Here is a 6,514-nt window from a genome sequence, read left to right as displayed (position 1 = left end):
TTATCTTATTTTAACCCCTAAAACAGCTCTTCACATCAATCACAGCCTTGCCAGGTGTCACAGCCTACATTAGCCCAGTCAAGAATGCATTCTTTCTAAGTTAGTCATCCCATCAATTTAGGAGAATAATAAATCCCCAATACTTGTACAAGTAACGTTTACTGCAAATTTGATTGAACTACATTTTTATTTAGTGTAGGCCTATATTATTGGCTGTTTGGTGTACAAGGAGGGGTTTTATTTAGTGTAGGCCTATATTATTGGCTGTTTGGTGTGCAAGGAGGGGTTTTATTTAGTGTAGGCCTATATTATTGGCTGTTTGGTGTGCAAGGAGGGGTTTTATTTAGTGTAGGCCTATATTATTGGCTGTTTGGTGTACAAGGAGGGGTTTTATTTAGTGTAGGCCTATATTATTGGCTGTTTGGTGTGCAAGGAGGGGTTTTATTTAGTGTAGGCCTATATTATTGGCTGTTTGGTGTACAATGAGGGGTTTTATTTAGTGTAGGCCTATATTATTGGCTGTTTGGTATGCAAGGAGGGGTTTTATTTAGTGTAGGCCTATATTATTGGCTGTTTGGTGTGCAAGGAGGGGTTTTATTTAGTGTAGGCCTATATTATTGGCCGTTTGGTGTGCAAGGAGGGGTTTTATTTAGTGTAGGCCTATATTATTGGCTGTTTGGTGTGCAAGGAGGGGTTTTATTTAGTGTAGGCCTATATTATTGGCTGTTTGGTGTGCAAGGAGGGGTTTTATTTAGTGTAGGCCTATATTATTGGCTGTTTGGTGTGCAAGGAGGGGTTTTATTTAGTGTAGGCCTATATTATTGGCTGTTTGGTGTACAAGGAGGGGTTTTATTTAGTGTAGGCCTATATTATTGGCTGTTTGGTGTACAAGGAGGGGTTTTATTTAGTGTAGGCCTATATTATTGGCTGTTTGGTGTACAATGAGGGGTTTTCCGGCAGCACACTTAGTTTTTCCGAAAGCTTTGGTCAGGTGGAGGCCAGAAACTTATAAGATTTGTTTAAACTTCCCATTCAGTTATTCTCTCTCATTATTACCATATCATGTTTTCATTTAGGATATTCACAAACATAAAACTTTCTGAAATAGAACTCAGTTACTGGCCTCCATTTGATTCATTTGAAAGTTGATCATGAAAGATATGTTTAGACCAACAAGTCACATTTAAATAATAAATAAATAAAATTGGGACAAAAAGGGAATTTAAGCTTTTAAAACACGCCACACAACGGAGTGTCCGCTGCGAAAGGCCCATGATCATCTGACATCGGAGAGGTGAGCGAGAGAAATGTTACACCATGTAAATCTATAAAGAACACTGACAAATGACTAAGACAAGTGACATATCACTAGCAGTCGCTATAACGACTACATTCAAAATCCCCCCTGACCCTTAACCCCTGCCCTGTTGGTGTCTCGTACTACATCCTCGTAGGCTCTCTGAACCCCTATCTCACACCCACAAACGAATGACCTCTGACTGACACACTCACCTGTTGGTATCCCGTGCTACGTCCTCGTAGACACTCTGAACCCCTATCTCCAGCCGGGTACAGCCGTACCCCAGCATGTCACTGAGGTGTCTCTTCAGACAGTAGTCAGGACGCGTCTCCATGGTGATGCCAACACACTTGGTGTTACTGCGTTCTGATTACCTAGACAGGAAAGGAGAGGGAGGAGTTAGTTGTCAGTAACAGGCCGCTGATTCCAAAGAACAAGAATGACATTCTAGTCCGATGGCTGATAGGGTCAGATTGAGGTTATGGGTCATCTATCCAGCCCCCTGGGTCAGATTGAGGTTATGGGTCATCTATCCAGCCCCCTGCCCCAACCTCTGTGTATGTATGCATGCGTCTGTCTTTCGGAGGGGTTGGAATAAAGCGGAACCCGAATTTCTGTTGGACCATGTGTACAAATTGGACAATAAAATAATCTTAAAATCTCTTAATCTTATTAGATCTGTGCTTATATTAGGGGCAACTCAAGCGCAACTACTTGGACGACCCACTCCAAGTCACTGGCAGGAAACTGTGAGGAACGAGGAGAGCAGATTGAGGATGTATTGAAACTGTGAGGAACAAGGAGAGCAGATTGAGGATGTATTGAAACTGTGAGGAACAAGGAGAGCAGATTGAGGATGTATTGAAACTGTGAGGAACAAGGAGAGCAGATTGAGGATGTATTGAAACTGTGAGGAACAAGGAGAGCAGATTGAGGATGTATTGAAACTGTGAGGAACAAGGAGAGCAGATTGAGGATGTATTGAAACTGTGAGGAACAAGGAGAGCAGATTGAGGATGTATTGAAACTGTGAGGAACAAGGAGAGCAGATTGAGGATGTATTGAAACTGTGAGGAACAAGGAGAGCAGATTGAGGATGTATTGAAACTGTGAGGAACAAGGAGAGCAGATTGAGGATGTATTGAAACTGAGGAACAAGGAGAGCAGATTGAGGATGTATTGAAACTGTGAGGAACAAGGAGAGCAGATTGAGGATGTATTGAAACTGTGAGGAACAAGGAGAGCAGATTGAGGATGTATTGAAACTGTGAGGAACAAGGAGAGCAGATTGAGGATGTATTGAAACTGTGAGGAACAAGGAGAGCAGATTGAGGATGTATTGAAACTGTGAGGAACAAGGAGAGCAGATTGAGGATGTATTGAAACTGTGAGGAACAAGGAGAGCAGATTGCGGATGTATTGAAACTGTGAGGAACAAGGAGAGCAGATTGAGGATGTATTGAAACTGTGAGGAACAAGGAGAGCAGATTGAGGATGTATTGAAACTGTGAGGAACAAGGAGAGCAGATTGAGGATGTATTGAAACTGTGAGGAACAAGGAGAGCAGATTCACGTTGAATTGAGCTGAGATTAGACGTCATCTACCTCATTAGTCTGGCTGTCATTCTCTCCACTTGGACAGGTTTGCTCATCATCATCTAGACCAGTCATCTCAGCTCATATTCCTACAAACTATTACTGGGAACGAAATGTCCATTCTAACAGTCTGATGTCTGATTTAAGACAATCACAGGAGTAATTGCCCCAGAGAACACATCAGATTGGCGGAAATTAGTCAATAAAAATGCCATTATTTGGATGATTATCCGCAGGTCACACGCAGAGGCTTTTCTCATCAAGCGAACAAAAGGCACAGTGGGACTCGGAGAAGCGTGATTGCCACAGGCAGACACACACGCACACACACACACACGCTTACACACGCACACGCTTACACACACACACAGCAGTGATAAGGGCCTCCCACGTCTCAGCCTGATTAGCTGCCGTAACAATTACTGTAATCGTGTCTTAACGAACCTGCTGATAACACCACTGGATGAGCAATACATGAGAACACACACACACGTCTTATCGGCCACCAGGGAGTAAATACCCTGACTAACAAGCCCTCAGGGTCCATCTCTCCACTCCTTTATCACATCCCTCCATATTCTATTCATCTCCCAGACGTCACGCTAAACTTCTCCCTCCTGTGAAGGGCCACAGCAGTCAGTCATGTTGGAGCTCCCAAAGATGGGACACTTTATAATCCCTCTCCATAACAACTAAACAAATACCAGGTGAAATGTGCACTACTTCCAGGTCTTCATTTGTCAGATAGGTTAATAAGGATATTTGCTGAGAAAATGTCTACAGCAAGGACGTGCAACTGGAAGGCCCTCGGATTGATTTTGTTAGTCAGTGTCACTCAGATTTCATATTAAAAAACTGTAAACATTTCTCTCCACCTTATGGCAAAATTAGTAGAATTGCAGAAAACTTGCTTTAAAACTGTAAAGTTTCTCTACACGCCATAGCAAAATGTGTAGAATTGCGAGCAACTGTGGCCCCTCATAATGAGTTCCGATTTCTTGTGGCCCCTACCTCAATTAAAGTTGCCCGTCCCTGGTCAACAGCGTTTGCTAGATCTCATGACACAGAGAACATTGCCATCTCATGGAACAAACTGACCATCACACTCCTTCAGACAGGAACCATTTCACAACCAGAGGGAGCAAAGATTCCTCCAAAACAATAGGAGACATATGGTCGGGCCTAATTCAGGGCTCCTGGGGAGATACCCTCCTGTAGGTTTTAATTCCAACCCTGTTCCTGGAGAGCTACCCTCCTGTAGGTTTTAATTCCAACCCTGTTCCTGGAGAGATACCGTCCTGTAGGTTTTCACTCCAACCCTAATCTAGCACACCTGATTCTAATAATTAGCAGGTTGATAAGCTGAATCAGGTTAGTTACAACTGGGATTGAAACGAAACCCTACAGGAGGGTAGCTCGCCAGGAACAGGGTTGGAATTCAAACCTACAGGAGGGTAGCTCTCCAGGAACAGGGTTGGAATTCAAACCTACAGGAGGGTAGCTCAGCTACGTTGTTAGAGGTGTGTCCTGACGGGGTGGGGGTGGGTTAGTAGTAGTGGTCCTCTGTAGCTCAGCTGGTAGAGCACGGCGCTTGTAACGCCAAGGTAGTGGGTTCCATCCCCGGGACCACCCATACACAAATATGTATGCACGCGTGACTAAGTCGCTTTGGATAAAAGCGTCTGCTAAATGGCATGTTATTATTATTATTATAGTATTACCTGATGGCCTCAGCTACGTTGTTAGAGGTGTGTCCTGACAGGGCGTCATGGAGGTTCCTGATGAAGTGGTCTCAATACTCCTCAGCCAGGGCCATGAAAGTCCCTCCCATCACTATGAACTCCACCTGGTCCACACTGTGGCCCAGCTGCTTCAACTGGACAGGAAAACATATGTTCAGTGATGTATAGGGCCTCCTCTCAGAACAGGGGCAAAGCCAAAAGTTGGTTACCTTGCTACACATGTAGTGCAGCGGTGAATGACGTGACTTCCCATATTTCTAATGTGAATTATTATTATTATTACTATTATCATCTGGTAAAAAAATTATAGTGGGGTACTGCACTGTGTGTGTGTCACTGACCTGTTCCACTCGATGTCTGGTCTGCAGATGGGGATCATAACGCGCTCTGGTGGCTCTCATAGGTGTCGGCTGACAGAGAGAAAGAACACTAGACTTTTAGACAACACACAGAGATGTTGAGGTTCTGGACTACAGTAGCGTTGATTTACCTCGTAGCCAGTGTAAGACTGAGTCTGAGTCTGGCCCGCCTGGACACTATCTGTCACGGCAGAAAACAGATTGGTTCCTCTTTATAAATCAATACAACATTATGATCAGAATTCTTCTAGTTTTACCGTCTTAAGCGAGAAGTTGATCTGTTACTATGCACTCACACACAGATGTTTCCAGTGAAGCTGATGTGAGGGCAGCGATGGGGTTTGCACATCACAGCAACTACTGCAATCTGGACAAAGAGACACAAGCACACGTGTCTCGTCAGAAACTTTAAAAAAGGGTCATTTTTTTTTATTGCTTGTCCATTTGAAGCTGACAGACAGACCCTCAAACACACACACACAGGTACGTACCCCGCTGGCAGTGCAGATAGGCTTGGTCTTGAGTTTAGGCACCAGGGCACGTCTGTAGTGGGGTGGAACAGCAGCTATGACGTCTACTAGCCTGGGCAGAGCACTTGGTCTTCACCCTGATGACGAAGTGTAAAGGAGTGTTAGAGGTTAGAACGGGTCCATTCAGGGGTGTATTCATTAGTGCACTGCGTAGTAAACCGTAGCAAAATGTTTTGCAACTGAACTGAAAATACAAGTTTATATGTTGGACAAATTCTGATAGGTCCCTCCCTATTTCGTCCCGTTGGCTCAGATTATCATTCCACACAACACAAGGTTTCCCAAATGATGGTTGCAGCCAAGTTCGTTTGAGAATAAAGACGGGTTTCTGGCAAGAAATAATGCTTTGTTTACTTGGTGGGTCACAAGACACTTACCCTCGGGCTTTAGCTAGGTGGCAGTCCATGGAGAGCTGTAGGTTAGGGTTAGGTTAGGGTTAGGTTAGGGTTAGGGTTAGGTTGAGGTTCTTACTTGTTGAGGTTGATGTATTTTCCCTGTTCATGCGCCTCGACCAGCTGATTGATGACATCAGCAATGGCCATCATCAATAACTCTGCACGGCTCAGATCACCTGGCAAAGTAGTCAGGCAACATTAGCTAAATGAACACAGCTACCAGTACCTAGCCGACTAAACTCAACTCCACGATATACAACCAAGCATGCCCTGACTATGAACATGGTATATTCTGAATCAGGGGTAGATGGACAAAAATCCACAGCTTTCGTTAATTAGACATTTTCACTTTTTTCCCCTTCTGCTTTTAATCTTCAATAGCTCTTAGACAAAGCATGCCATGACTATGAAGAGTATATACAGTGTGAGCTCCAAAAGTAAATCGGGACAGTAACCACGTTTCCACCCACAGTTTTTATAAGAGAAAAGTCATATCGTATAAAATAAATAAATAATGACAGCTGTGATGGTTGGTTCAATAGCTATTGACGAGGGAACCGAATATCCAATACAAAACTAATTTTACCTAGGT

The 6,514-nt window shown here is 43.8% G+C and overlaps 1 pseudogene; it reads right to left on the bottom strand.

The window, feature by feature from the left end:
• Positions 1 to 6,069, bottom strand: part of LOC123482436 — a 19,188-nt pseudogene extending 13,119 nt beyond the window's left edge.
• Between the last annotated feature and the right edge of the window lie 445 nt (positions 6,070 to 6,514).

Source organism: Coregonus clupeaformis, chromosome 33 (assembly GCF_020615455.1).
Source record: "Coregonus clupeaformis isolate EN_2021a chromosome 33, ASM2061545v1, whole genome shotgun sequence".
In the NCBI taxonomy this organism is placed as follows: Eukaryota; Metazoa; Chordata; class Actinopteri; order Salmoniformes; family Salmonidae; genus Coregonus; species Coregonus clupeaformis.
This window is presented reverse-complemented; position numbering and strand designations above follow the sequence as displayed.